Genomic DNA, 14,663 nt, shown 5'->3' on the forward strand with positions numbered 1-14,663 from the left:
ATTGCTGATTTGCACTAGGGTAGGCTGCAAAAGGAGAGAAGAAATTATTGACTTGGGTTAGTCAAGCCATAAATGAAGCTGTCTTGCTACAAATGTCACAGAACATTTTTACTCTTCTCATTTTCTTTAATTTTAAACCATCTCAGTATATGTTTGCGCTCACTGTATTCTAGCAAAGCTCAGCTGTCTGGATCCTTTGGGCCAATACTCTGAGTGTACCCCACTGCTGTTACCACAAACGTGAGGAACAGAAGGCTAGATGCAGAAAGTAATTCAGGGCAGAAATCACTTACTCCCCAAAAGAAAAGGAAAAAAGGCAGCACAAAAAACCCATAGCAAACTGAAAAGGGGATTGTCCTTTCTTGTTACAAGATTTAGTGCTTGAGGGCCAGAGTTTAAATTGCTTGTTCCATGCTGCAAAGCCAATGAGGAAAATCAACCCATCAAAAATGCCCGCTTAATTCACAGCTTCCAGTAGTCTAACCCACAAATATTAGCTGATATGAAAAGTGTTTAACCTACAGTGTGCTCTCTTTCTTATGGAACTTGAATGGGTATGTATAGAGATGGAAGGATTAAAAAGCAGGTTTAAGAAGATCACTTCATTTTGTTTTTCTGTGTTTTGATCATCCATGTAACACAGATATCTGTGCAGATACTTCCAAAATCAGATACCCCAACTGTATGTGCAAAGTTGTCTAAGACTTGTCAGTACTTTTCCTGGGAGCTACAGAATGCAAAATGAAGCAAAATGAAGTTATGCTAATTTAAGGAGACATCATCTCCCCAGTAAAGTAATTAGGCAGTGTCCTCTAGTGGAATAAGAGCGAGTCTTGGAATCAAGATTCTCCAGAGCTCACATTTGTTGTGTGATTATAGGTCTGTTACCAACCCTCTTCATGTCTCCGTTTTCTCATCGGGGACTCTCTTCTCAGGGGGACTGAGTCATCTATCTGCAGCCCCGACCAGGAAAACCGAGAAGTCTGCTGCTTGCCAGGAGCTAAGATTCGCGATGTGACGAAGAGACTGCCGAGACTCATCAAGCCCTCGGATCACTACCCCTTCCTACTTCTTCACGTGGGCACCAATAATACTGCCAAGAATGACCTTGAGCGGATCACTGCGGACTACGTGGCTCTGGGAAGAAGGATAAAGGAGATTGAGGTGCAAGTGGTATTCTCGTCCATCCTCCCCGTGGAAGGAATAGGCTTCGGTAGAGACTGTTGAATCGTGGAAGTCAACGAATGGCTACGCAGGTGGTGTCGGAGAGAAGGCTTTGGATTCTTTGACCATGAGATGGTGTTCCAAGAAGGAGTGCTAGGCAGAGACGGGCTCCACCTAACGAAGAGAGGGAAGAGCATCTTCGCAAGCAGGCTGGCTAACCTAGTGAGGAGGGCTTTAAACTAGATTCACCGGGGGAAGGAGACCAAAGCCCTGAGGTAAGTGGGGAAGTGGGATACCGGGAGGAGACACGAGCAGGAGCGCGTGAGAGGGGAGGGCTCCTGCCTCATACTGAGAAAGAGGGGCGATCAGCAGGTTACCTCAAGTGCTTATATACAAATGCACGAAGCCTGGGAAACAAGCAGGGAGAACTGGAAGTCCTGGCACAGTCAAGGAATTATGATGTGATTGGAATAACAGAGACTTGGTGGGATAACTCACATGACTGGAGTACTGTCATGGATGGATATAAACTGTTCAGGAAGGACAGGCAGGGCAGAAAAAGGTGGGGGAGTTGCACTGTATGTAAGAGAGCAGTATGACTGCTTAGAGCTCAAGTATGAAACTGCAGAAAAACCTGAGAATCTCTAGATTAAGTTTAGAAGTGTGAGCAACAAGGGTGATGTCGCGGTCGGAGTCTATTATAGACCACCGGAAAAGGGGGATGAGGTGGACGAGGCTTTCTTCTGGCAACTAACGGAAGTTACTAGATCGCAGGCCCTGGTTCTCATGGGAGACTTCAATCACCCTGATATCTGCTGGGAGAGCAATACAGCGGTACACAGACAATCCAGGAAGTTTTTGGAAATGTAGGGGACAATTCCCTGGTGCAAGTGCTGGAGGAACCAACTAGGGGCAGAGCTCTTCTTGACCTGCTGCTCATAAACTGGGAAGAATTAGTAAGGGAAGCAAAAGTGGATGGGAACCTGGGAGGCAGTGACCATGAAATGGTCGAGTTCAGGATCCTAACACAAGGAAGAAAGGAGAGCAGCAGAATACAGACCCTGGACTTCAGAAAAGCAGACTATTTCTGACTGTTGTGAGAGCAGCATGGCATTTATGGCAAGATAAGAACAGGTCAGAAGTTGGGAGACTAGAGCATGCTGACTGGCTGCCAATCAACAGAATCTGTCAGAGATGGAAAGCTTCACAGAACCTCAGAAGCATGGACATCATACAACTTTGTTCAATGAACGTTCCTGAGATAAAACTACTCTCTAGAAAAAAGCAAGTCCCGTTGTGCACAACAAAGTCCACATGAAATGAGCTCTTCTTACCACAAATAAATTGCATTGCATTTGAAAATGTAGCTTTTTATTAGAAATGGCTTTTGGATTCCCACTGACAGCTGACATCTTACTGCGAAGCATCACAGATAGCAGAATGACTGATATGTGTAACCTGGTTTAGATCCCACAGCATCAGAAGGAAAACCTGACTGTTTGGTATTTCAACAAAACAGTCAAGAAGTGTTCTTATTCTGATTGCCATCCCAAACACCACAGCAGGATGGCAACTGGTTTGCACCCAATCTCTGATATTGGACCCAAGCTCTTTTAAGGTCACTTTTCAGAAGATGGCAGCTGCTAGCACAAAGCTCAGAAATGTCAATATTAATAAAAGTTACCTTCCAATTTAAAAATGTTACAGCCATGGGAAATTTCAGACTGCTGTGCTGTAGAATATGGGCAAAGCTCTCCTTTAAGACAAGGTTTTGCAATAAATGAGCAACTAGATACCAATTCGCAAAAAGAAAAGGAGTACTTGTGGCACCTTAGAGACTAACCAATTTATTTGAGCATAAGCTTTCGTGAGCTACAGCTCACTTCATACCAATTATTAACTGTACTGTGGTGAGGTCCAAAGGCCCGGGTGAGATTCTGGGGAATATTGTGCTATGCACTCTCTCAGAGTCCCCCGCTTAGCAGGAGCTAGAAGATTTCAGACATTGGTTGGTTCCTCTCTACAGCAAAATTATTAACAACTTGTTGGGAACCCTCCCCCTAACCTCCACCCCACAAATGAAGCCTAACACAATCTGTGAAGGGCCAGGAGGAGCTACCTTTTCCTTGAATTAGTAAAGGATGATACACTTCACTGGAGTTAGACGCCAAGGTAACCTTATGACAGCCTGGTTTACAGAAGAGGTTGAGGCCTCTAATGATTGCACTTACTGCTGTAATCTTGAGCCAAATGCCTGAGGGTAACAGCTATTTCAAACCCTCCAAAGTCTGTGAAAATAGATAACCCATTGTTTAAAGATTTTAACTAAAAAAACAAAGCTGTGAAGCCTCAGGCAAAGAGAATAATGAAACACTGGCTAAGAGAGGAGAGTCCTTTGCATCACTTAGCCGCCTGCAGATTGCTGTGCTCTGCACACACTGCTTCTGTACAAGGAGAAGCAACAGAATTTCTGTGCCATGAAGATGCATAGGCTAGCTCAGCGAACAAGAGAAAGGAGATTCCTTTGCTCCACCTCAAGGAAACCTGCTCCCAGATGTGCTACAAGCCAAGATTTTCAAGTGACTTAGCCAACATCTTGAAAGCTACATGATATTTTGCTACCAGTATAACAATATAGCTAGGAGCTGCCCCAATGCAGCAAGTTAAAGAGTCAGCCAGCAAAGCCAGCCCTTCTTCCTTCCCAGGAGAAAGATGTCATGCCTGAGCAACTCCAACAGCAGAACCACCATTATAAAAATGTCAAGTATCAGGGGGTAGCAGTAGATAGTCTGTAACTACAAAAACAACAAGGAGTCTGGTGGCACCTTAACGAACAGGAGGCTGCCAGGCAACTCTCCAAAACCACATTCTACAAGGTAGCCTATTTCCTCTTGTTTTTTCCTACCCCCACCCCCCCCCAGATGTTCTGGTTTAACTTGGATTTAAACTTGGAGAGTGGTCAGTTTGGATGAGCTATTACCAGCAGGAGAGTGAGTCTGTGTGTGTATGGGGGTGGGTTTTTGGAGGGGGGTGAGGGAGTGAGAGAACCTGGATTTGTGCAGGAAATGGCCTAACTTCATTATCATGCACATTGTGTAAAGAGTTGTCACTTTGGATGGGCTATCACCAGCAGGAGAGTGAATTTGTGTGGGGGGGTGGAGGGTGAGAAAACCTGGATTTGTGCTGGAAATGGCCTAACCTGATGATTACTTTAGATAAGCTATTACCAGCAGGACAGTGGGGTGGGAGGAGGTATTGTTTCATATTCTCTGTGTATATATAAAGTCTGCTGCAGTTTCCACGGTATGCATCTGATGAAGTGAGCTGTAGCTCACGAAAGCTCATGCTCAAATAAATTGGTTAGTCTCTAAGGTGCCACAAGTACTCCTTTTCTTTTTACAATGCATTGGTGAGCTTCCTGAAAACACCATGGATGTAGAAGCTCTTTACACCAATATTCCACATGAGGATGGACTACAAGCTGTCAAGAACAGTATCCCTGATGACGCCATGGCACACCTGGTGGCTGAGCTTTGTGACTTTGTCCTCACCCACAACCATTTCAGATTTGGGGATGACTTATACCTTCACATCAGTGGCACTGCTATGGGTACCTGCATGGCCCCACAGTATGCCAACATTTTTATGGCTGACTTAGAACAATGCCGCCTCAGCTCTCGTCCCCTACCGAGACCTGCATTAGCGTGGAGAGCTCTGTAGATACCTCTGCTCAGTGTGCAGCCATGGTAAAAAACAACCTGCCATACAAACCCATGTTGGAATGTATAAAGACAATGATTGAAAATGTCATGCCATTACATAACAGATTATATTGTGTACTACAACATACTACATTAGTGCAAATGAGGGACCTTCAAAAGTTCATGCCCACAGCATCCACACGGGGAAGTTACAGTGTAACACTTTGGCACACACTGCTATTCATGCCCCCAAAGGTCAAACTGCAGGGCAGTGTAGACATGCCCTTTGTAATAGAAGCAGTATGTTAGCCATCAGCCAAAGGGGCCATTTACTCCATCTCCATTCAGCAGTACAGAGATGTGATAAAGACATCTTGACAGAAGCACAGGGTAATTATACAATAGCTGTAATAGATGCAAGACAATTAAAGTAACAAGCCCAAGAAAGGTCACACTTAATAGTAACTGTAATTAGAACAATATTTAAACACAACCTTGATTTAAAATCTTAAACCCAGCATACAGAAACCAATAAAACTGCTTCAAGAAATCAAATAGGATTGGGGGGGGTGGAAATTTGCTTTTAAAAGTAATGGTTGGGGATGGGAGAGGGGGAGGCAAAAATCAATATTTTGCATGAACCATGACAAGTTTTACTGTGGGAAGCTCTGAGCTTATATGGTCTCAGGCCAAGGCCTCATCATTCCAAGTACTGTGGGATGATACCAAGCAGGGCTTTGGAGCGGAGCCCGGAGCTGGAGCTGGAGCAGCGGAGCTCCAGGTTTTTGCCTGGAGCTGGAGCGGAGCCAGAGCACAGCTCCAAAGCCCTGATACCAAGAACAAACTACTTACACTAACGCATCCTAATGGCACATGCTTTCATCATCCCCTGGAGTCAGGGTAGTATTTATTCTGGGAATATTGGCTTAAGAGCAGATCTCTCATGAGGGTGGTGGGGAATTACACAAGAAGAAGACGGGAAGAGCACAGGCTAAGAGAGACTGTAGACAGTCCTCCTGGAGGGAATTCTGGGCCACTGTGCAGATGCAGAATTCATGTCCCCCCGCCATAGACTTTTTTTCTCCATAGAAAATTCTGTCAGAGAGGCACTGCAGTTACATGTTTCGCCCACCATGGGCTGCTGTGGCACCAAAATAAAAGGCTCACCAGCCATAGCAGCCAATAGGGAGGAGGAGAGGCTGCATTCCTCAGAGCACGCTGCCCGCAGGGCCAGGTAAGGAGGCACGGGATATGACAGAGCAGGGCACATGGGGCTGCTGGGAGAGTCACATAGACTGGGGTTCAGAAGGGCTAGTGGTGGAGGAGGGACAGACTGAGCCAGGGGCTGAGTGGGAGTCGGGGTGCAGAGCCACAAGGGGATGAGGGGTGCAGCTGAGTGGGGGTACAGGGACACAAGAGGAGTGCAGAGGGTGGCTGGGTGGGGGTGCAGGGACACACAGGGATGGGGCAGATGTGCCTGACTGAATGGGAAAGGCTAGGGGTCAGCCAGCATCTGCATGGGGGAGGCTCCCCAACTCCCTAACAATCCCTCCCCTCCAGGGTGGATTTGATTTAAATCACGATTTAAATCAATATAAATCACGATTTAGATCACAATGATTTAAATCACTAGTCAGGAAGACTCGATTTAATCATGGATTTCTACATAAAAGTGCATTCTGGAATATGCTGCTCAAACAGTTTCACTTGTGTTTCTACTGCCTGTCCCTCCCTTCTCACATTTATCTCCAGACTTCTTCTCCTTGTCCAGATCTATTCTGCCCTCACCAATCTTCTATTCATTGAACCTTCTGAAACTTTGCACTTTTAGAGAGAGGTAACAGATTGACTCTGTGTACACAGATTTGCAGAGGGACAATAGGTTTGAGGTCTGTTATTTCTCACCTCTATATATTATTTATTTATTTTAAAACATTTTTGCTGTTAACAAGCATCTTATCTCTGGATACACAAATCCACAGTTTGAGAACTGCAAAACTAAGCATCTCTGATGGTATCTTCTAGACTGAGTACTGAGTCCCATTGGGTAGATAGAAAGATTAACCAAAATAATCTATCCAGAAGCCCCTGGAACCCCATAAGATTGGGTCCCTAATCCATGAACTATTGGAACTCGTGTACAAAACTTTTCTTAAACATTACATGAATATATTGTCTCATACTATAGAATTAGAATTTATAATCCCTATTCCGTGATGAGATATCTCTGAGCTATAATGTACCTTAACACTATTTTTAGATAGGTTTTTTCCTCAAAAGCATTTTATCAAAATGCCTCTCCCTCAGCTCCTCCTGACCCCCCAAACCTCTGCACTACTTCTGAGGGGTGTGGGAAATACGGTTCTGTATTGTAGTTTAAATGAATTAGTCCTCAAAGTTCTGTATTAATAAGGAATCTATTTGTCAAAAAACCTTTCCTGAAACATTTTTTGTTTTCTGCATTGTTACAGACATACTTGCTGAGAGGTATTTTGACATAAATTACCAAAATAATTGAAACTGATGTGATTACATTGTGTTATTTTGACAAATAAAATATTTAGAATTTTAAAATATTGTGCGCAGAATTTTTATTTTTTTTTGGCGCAGAATTCTACCAGTAGTAAGATGATAGGAATCAGAAGACAGCAGCAGGACCTATGTTTCCGACGAAGGCAAGTGTGGCTCAGCCTAAAGAAAAGGGCACACAGCTTGAGTTAAAAGTACCACTCATTGAATCCAAGAGATCCAGTTCAAAACTAAGAAAAATAAGACAAGAAGGACTCAAAGAACTGTGATGGCAGTTAATTTCTCATCTTCCAGGGACCTTTATATGAGAGGTCTCTGCAAGGAGAAACACTACCTGTCCTACTTCTTGAAGAAATTACAGAACACTTCAGACTCCATTGCTAACAATACATTGATGAAATTCAGCTCTGAATATCTGCCGTAGACTCAGACAATCCTGCAACAAAGATGGCAAAATACTTGAAAGAGATTAGCACCTAGACGAACACTAGCTGAACAGAAAACAAATGTTACCTTGACTGGGGCAATGATAGTGAGAAGGGGGCAAAACTTTGAGGAGTTAGCCAAGACAATGAGCTCTCCTCCACTGAAGGCATCCACCCTCCATTAAGATAGTAAGTAAGGAGTCTCAAGTCTTATCGGATTCATCACTAATCCTGGAGACTCAGGTATCAAGAGAGGTGAAAAACACCTTCTTGCATCTCCAATTCACCAGAAAACTACGCTCATCCCTCTCAAGTGATTATCTAGACACAATGAGTCATTATATTCATCCCCTCCGAGCTTGAACTATTGTAACTCACTGTGGCTAAAAACTGGAGGCAACACGAACTCCATCTTGTGTCAAACAGAACAGTCTGCCCCCTTGGCAGGAAAAATTGCCAAGGACACATCACATGGGCACTCTGTTTGCTTCAAGTGCCAACTGAAAGCCCCTATCTTAAACTTTAAGGCCTTAAATCAGAAGCGGTCCAGCTAATTCACAGACAGACTATTCATGACACACCCTGACAGCTGCTTTCCTCTGGGACAGTGTCAGAGCAGTGAGATGGGAGTCTGAGCAGAAGGGTAGAATTGGGGCGGGGGTTAGTAATGAGGTAGAACGTGGGGGGAAAGGCAGGGAATAGTGAAGTTGAAAAGAAGGGGGCCAGTTGTACAGTGTGGGGTGTTGGGGGGGCTTTAGCTCTGTCCTCATCCCCCCCATATCCATGTTCCTCCATATCTGTCTCCCCCTTCAAATTTTGTCCCCACTGACTCCTTGCTAGTTGCTGTGCTGTTCCTGCATCCTTTCCCCAACTCCCTTAACCCGCAGGCCCCATTCTGACACCCATCCCTCTGTGGAGAGCTGGGCTATGCTGGATAGGCAGAAAGAGAGGAGATGAGGTTATGGAGTGGCAGCCAGCGTATTCTGTGGCTAAGATGATCGCTGTCAAGGAGCAAGAGGCAGTGGAGGTGGACAGATGGACTGTGGTACATGGGGATGCTGAGAAATTATTTTTAAGAAACAAAGAAATTAAATGTCCAAAAACTTTGTTACAGGTGACTTGTACCTTACTCTACACTTCCTGGTTTTCAGAGTTTGAGTGTTGCTGAACTCAACTTCTAGAAGTGCATGAGGCACCATCCGGCAACTCTGTATTAATGAGGGTTAGAGCATTTAATAATATACTGTAGGAAACAATTCTGCACTGGGCACCACCAGATGAACAAGTGATAGTCATCATAATCTTCTATGACTTTCCAGGGGAATATGAAAGTTTGCATCAAATTAAGTTTAGTTTTAATGTTTAACTCCAGTATTTATATTTAATGAGAATTAAATTCACCCCATGGGGAAGCAGTTTGCAAGCATTTAGGCTAAGTTAAGACAATTAACATTTCACCCTGAGAGCAGCTAGAAATACCATCAACACTAAATGTGCTACAATCCCAGCAGGAGCAACATATTTAAGTTATATACAGCTACACACTCTGCAGAGACAGATATTCCTAAGGATCTTCCCAGGGTCATTAGTATGGTTGCAGGTTCTGAGCGAAGATGCTCTGTCTGGTTTATTTTGGGCTATTCACTCTATTCAGCCTACACAAAAGCAGGTTGAGTCCATACAGAAATAGACTGCAACCGCATCTCTTCTTGTTTGGAGAGCTTTTGGGGCGGCTTTAAAAACAAACAAGAAAACAAGCCCTATTTCAGTGCAAATAAATAAATAAAATGCAGATCTGGTGGTGTTTACCCCAGGTAAACCACAAATATTTACAGCCTGGAACAAACCTTCCGGAAGGGTCCAGACTAGCCTTTACAAAGGTGAATTACCTCAAGTTAATTGGCAATCAATTAACTTAAGGTCAAAACATTAGTGGTGACAAACCCTGAGTGGTGTGGGAGGAGCTTCCAGAGGTAAAGGATCCATACACCTTTAACCTCTACAGATATCAGTTGCGTTCCTCAATAGCTCACATATGGAATGAGTTTGGTCACCACCATTTCCTTTCTGGATATTGGTCCATACTGAAACTATGGCACAGTTCCCAGGCAGAAAATGCCCAGAAGCCAAGCTCTGCAAATACTGCTGTGAAGACAGGATAGCTAGAGGGCAGGAATGAGGTGCACTGGCAGACCTGTGGGGGATGTTCTTACAGGTCAAGGCTGAAGTGAAGTGGTACAAGTCTGGCAAAGCCTGCAACTGCACCCACCTGCATCATTATGTCTGACTCTAACCAAAGCAACTGCTTCCCTTATTTTCAGAAACAATAAATTAAACTTAAGTTTTAAAAAGACTTCTGGGCTAGACAGGCTTTTAAAAAATATGCATTACACATCTGATAGCTCTATGCTCTGTTCAGAGTCTAACTTCACACAAAAGAGCAACCTAGAGATATTTACATGCAAGCATAGACCTTAGAAAAACAGCTAAAAAGGGAAAAATGGAACTCAAATACCCTGGAGTTCAGGAAAGCCAACAGGCAAGCTAGGAGGAAAAGAGAACCAACACCAGGACCATTAACCCCTCCAGATGCACAAGAATCCTGGACAGAATAGATACATCAAGCCTGAGCAGCACCACAAATTGCTTGTGCGGCTGCATCATCATTGCCTCATGCAGCCACAGACTGCTGCAGCTGCCTGTCAAGCTAGAAATCTGACATACCAGAAAGGTTGCTGACGGCTGTTCTTCTGTCTGTAACATACCCTGCAATAAATTACTTACAACTTGGGGAGGGGGATTCGGAGGAGAGCAAAATAAAGTACACCCTTATGGGTGTTAAATGAGGCCAATTAAAAGATATTTGCTACAAGTGCTGAGGGATTTGGACCTGTGCTATCATCATGGATGGAGATGCATTCTTTAAAAAAAGGAAAATGTTTGAGAGATCATGTGTAAACAACTCCAGCAATTACAATGAAATAGATTATTTTATCTGTGCAGTTCTTCTGCATTTTCCAGCCAAACCACAGAAAGATGGAGACAGGCATCAAAACCTGTCAAACACTGCTCCGGAGATGTGCACGGGTCCAGAATGCACACATGCCTTGTTGACACTTGGATAGTTCTTTACCATTTTCAGCTAGTGTAGACTAGGCCCAGGCATCTTTACCACTGTGTCATCTAAACCAGAGGTGTAAACACTAACGCAGATAAGACACAGGGTCTGAAGGTTAGATGACATTGGTAAAATATGCCTTCAGAAGAGTTTATACTGTTGATAGCATCACTGCATCTGCTAGACATTACTGAAAAACATGCAAATATTCTAGCACATATATTCACATCTGCACTCTCTCCCCAATCTTCTGTTCTACAGGCTTCTAAATACTATGAATACATTAAAGCAGTGACTCTCAATCTTTTCTATACTGGGAACCCCTTTTTGCAACTAGAAATGCCTCAGGACTCTTCCCCTTCCCCCCCCCCCCCACTGCAATTTTAGGGCTTGTCTACACATGAAAATTAATTAAGGTAGGCTGTGAATTTAAAGATTAGTATTCATGATTAACTCCTTGTGTGGACACTCTTGTTCCAGAATAAGAGTGCCTTATCTGAATTAGTTTAAACCAAATGGATTACAAGTGCCTTATTCCAGAATAAAAGCGTCCATACATGGAGTTAATCAGAACTAGTTATTCCAGAATAGTTCCCTCAGCAATATGGGAAGTGCCGGGTGAACATGACCCCCTGACACCTGCCTTGAAGCACATTAACTTTTCACTTACATGACAGGAAAAGAAAATTCAACACAACCTACAGAGATTTTCTGTTCTCCACTTTTCAGCACTTACACTGAAGTTTATATTCACTTCTCTTTCAAATTTTTAATACTGCTATTTTGAAATCCCACACACAGAAACAAAGCTGTTTTAAAAGATGTGTTTGCAGCCTGCAAAAACAAAACAAAATACTGAAATGGAGATTTTTCAGTACTGACTGATAGATGGAGGGCAGCCATGATTGGAAATTAAACAAGGATGAAAGGAGCAGGAGTGAATGTGAAGGACTATGTGAAAAGAAGAAAGTGAAGGGGGAGAAGAAAGAGTGGGAAAAGAGTGGATTAAAAAGCTTAGGGAATTTGTGAAGGGGTGAAAAGTGAAAAGAGGAAGGTAGCCAACATACAAGAGAATCAGTTAAGAGATAATTCTGAATGTACATAGCACTTTTAGTCACAAAGGATCCTAAGGTGCTTTACCAACTCAACCAGATGTACAAATATGGGAATGCATACATCCGATGAAGTGACCTGTAGCTCACGAAAGCTTATGCTTACATAAATTTGTTAGTCTCCAAGGTGCCACAAGTACTCCTTTTCTTTTTGCAAATACTGGAATGACTTCTCGCACCACCGACCTTGTCTATGCTACTTCATTTTATTGTGTTGCATCGTGATCATGAAACAACTGAGTTAGATTACACAGTGCTGAACATGACTACAGCCAATACAGACCAGACCAAAATATGTTTGTTGTCATAACATGGGGTTTAATCACCACAGTCTGACACAATGCTGAACGTGACTTGTCCTAGTTTATGCTGACCGCTCTACTCATGGTCACCATTATGCCATCTAACTCAATTATTCAGAATCATGTTCAAACACAATAAAAGCGTGTAATGTAAATAAGCCCATGGAGATGCAGCCACCTTTGGGGTGGAACATGATCTAAGCAGCACTCAACAGCTTTGAGAAATAAGTGAATAAGAATCTGGTCTCCAAGTGAAACTCCAGTAAAAACCAGGGCTCTGATGGAGAATGGGATAGGACAGGAAGAGTTCAGAAGAAGTGGGTAGGACAGATATTCTTGTGGTTAAAGCACTGGACTGGGAGTCAGATGTGCTGCTGTTCCAGACTGCCTGACCTTGGGGAAGTCAGTTAACCTCTCTGTGCCTGAATTTTTCCATCAGTAGAATGAAAACAAAACAAACCTTGATCAAGGAAGGCATTGGGAGCTTTAAAATCCTTAGATAAAGGGTACACGGGGCTATTCTGTTCAGTGGCTGAAGGGAGTCCAGGGGAACTTACAGGCTCCAGAATGCTCTTTGCTTCTGGATTTCCTCTCTGTGGTCTGTTTCTCCAAAGCAGGTGCATCCTAATCTCCTCTGCTGCTTCATAAGAACCAAAGGAGGCACAGTACCTCCAAGTTGCCCCAGCTTCACTGGGGAAGGAAGCCACAACTCAGTAACCAACCTGGAGAGGTGGATGGGGTTCGGGCACACAGGAATGCACCCCACTATATTCCCCCATTATCAGCCACTTGGACAACCCTGTCACCCTGTACAGGTAGTTCAAAAGTGCACAAATATACAGTGATAGGCATCTTAGGGTATGTCTACAGTAGTCGCTACAGCTCTGCCTCTGTAGTGCCATAGTTTAGCCGCATGCTGTGTCGATGGAAGGGCTGTTGTCGATAGGTAATCCTCCCACCTGAAAGGCCAGGTTGATGGAAGACCTAGCTGCATCTACAGCAGATGCTAGGGCTATGTCTACACTGCCACTTAGTATCCCTCAGGGGTGTGAATGAGCTACCCCCCTGGGTGACATAAGTTACACTGACCCAAGCAATCGTGTGGACAGTGCCATGTTGGCAGAAGAGCGTCTCCTGACATAGCTGCCACAGCTTGGGGGGTGGGTTCATTAAGACAATGGTAGATCTCTCTCCCGTGGGCTTAGAGGGGCTACGAGACAGCGTACAGCAGCACAGTTGCATAGGTGCAGCTGCGCTGCTGTAAGCTCTCTCGTGTAGCCACAGCCTGAGTCGACCCAAGGAGGTGCACATTTTTTCACAGCCCTGAGCAAGGTAGCTAGACCAGCGCATCTGAGATGTGGGCCCGGCTGGGGAATGCCTCTGCAGGCAGGGCTCGGGGCAGCGGGGACGGGGCCGTGTGCCGGCAAAGGGCACTAGCAGGGGTGAAATGGGGGGGGGGTGGATTTTCCCAAGGGCAGCCCCAGGTGCCCGCCCATGGCAGGCTGTCCACGCGGCTCCGCTGGGAGCGCTTGGCCCGGGTCACACCCGGCTGCCCAGGGTTTCTGTCCCACCCACCGGGGCGGGGGCTGCTGAGATTCCCGGGCACCAGGCGCCAGCCCCAGGCACTGCTGGGCCACGCCGCCACACCAGGCGCCCAGCGCGGGCGGCCCCGTGAGCAGCTGCGGGGGGACGCGGTGGCCGCGGGCCCGGCCGGAGCCCAGCGCCGGTGGGAGAGCCCCGGTCCGCTCACTCCCTGCCCCGCCTCACCTCCACCTGGCGCCGGGGCCCCTCCGGCGGGTGCCCGCGCTGGCTCCCGCCTCCCCCTCACGCCGGCCGCGGGCCGCGGGCTCCCGGCCGCTGGGTCCCGCTCCGGCCGCTGGGGGAGCCGCTGCCACCGCGCCGCTCCGTCGCCATCTTCCGCTGGAGGGAGGGAGCGGAGGGGAGGCGGCCGCCAAGGTCCCGCCCCCGCCAGCTGGGCCGCCGCCGCCGCCGAGCCCGCCAGGCCCTGCGGCGGGGTGGGGAGAGAGGGACAAGCCAGACCCGCCCGCTCCCTTCCTGTCGCGACAGCCCCGTGGGCGGATCGACATCCCCGAGTTGCCCGGGGAGGGGGGCACCAGGCCAGAGTGATACCCAGGCAAGGGGGGCACAGGCTGGACCATTCCCCGCCCCCCTTCCAGGCAAGGGGCTGCCCATGGTGACATTAGGGTAACTGCTCCAGGGGGAGTTGGGGCGCTGTACAAACACAGAAGAGACAAGCCCTGCCCCCAGGGCTCTGGGGTTGTCTGCACCGGCAAGTTACTGCAAAATAGCTA

General features: G+C 46.0%; 1 protein-coding gene across 3 annotated transcripts in view; it reads right to left on the bottom strand.

Moving 5' to 3' along the window:
• NDST2 (N-deacetylase and N-sulfotransferase 2) overlaps positions 1–14,257 on the bottom strand; it is a 230,452-nt gene extending 216,195 nt beyond the window's left edge. For all 3 annotated transcript variants that reach the window (XM_077822088.1, XM_077822087.1, XM_077822086.1), the window contains exon 1: positions 14,119–14,257. The gene's annotated coding sequence lies outside the window, so the exon portion shown is untranslated. The remainder of the gene's footprint in view (positions 1–14,118) is intronic.
• Positions 14,258–14,663: the final 406 nt, after the last annotated feature.

This window comes from Eretmochelys imbricata, chromosome 7 (assembly GCF_965152235.1).
Source record: "Eretmochelys imbricata isolate rEreImb1 chromosome 7, rEreImb1.hap1, whole genome shotgun sequence".
Lineage (NCBI taxonomy): Eukaryota > Metazoa > Chordata > Testudines > Cheloniidae > Eretmochelys > Eretmochelys imbricata.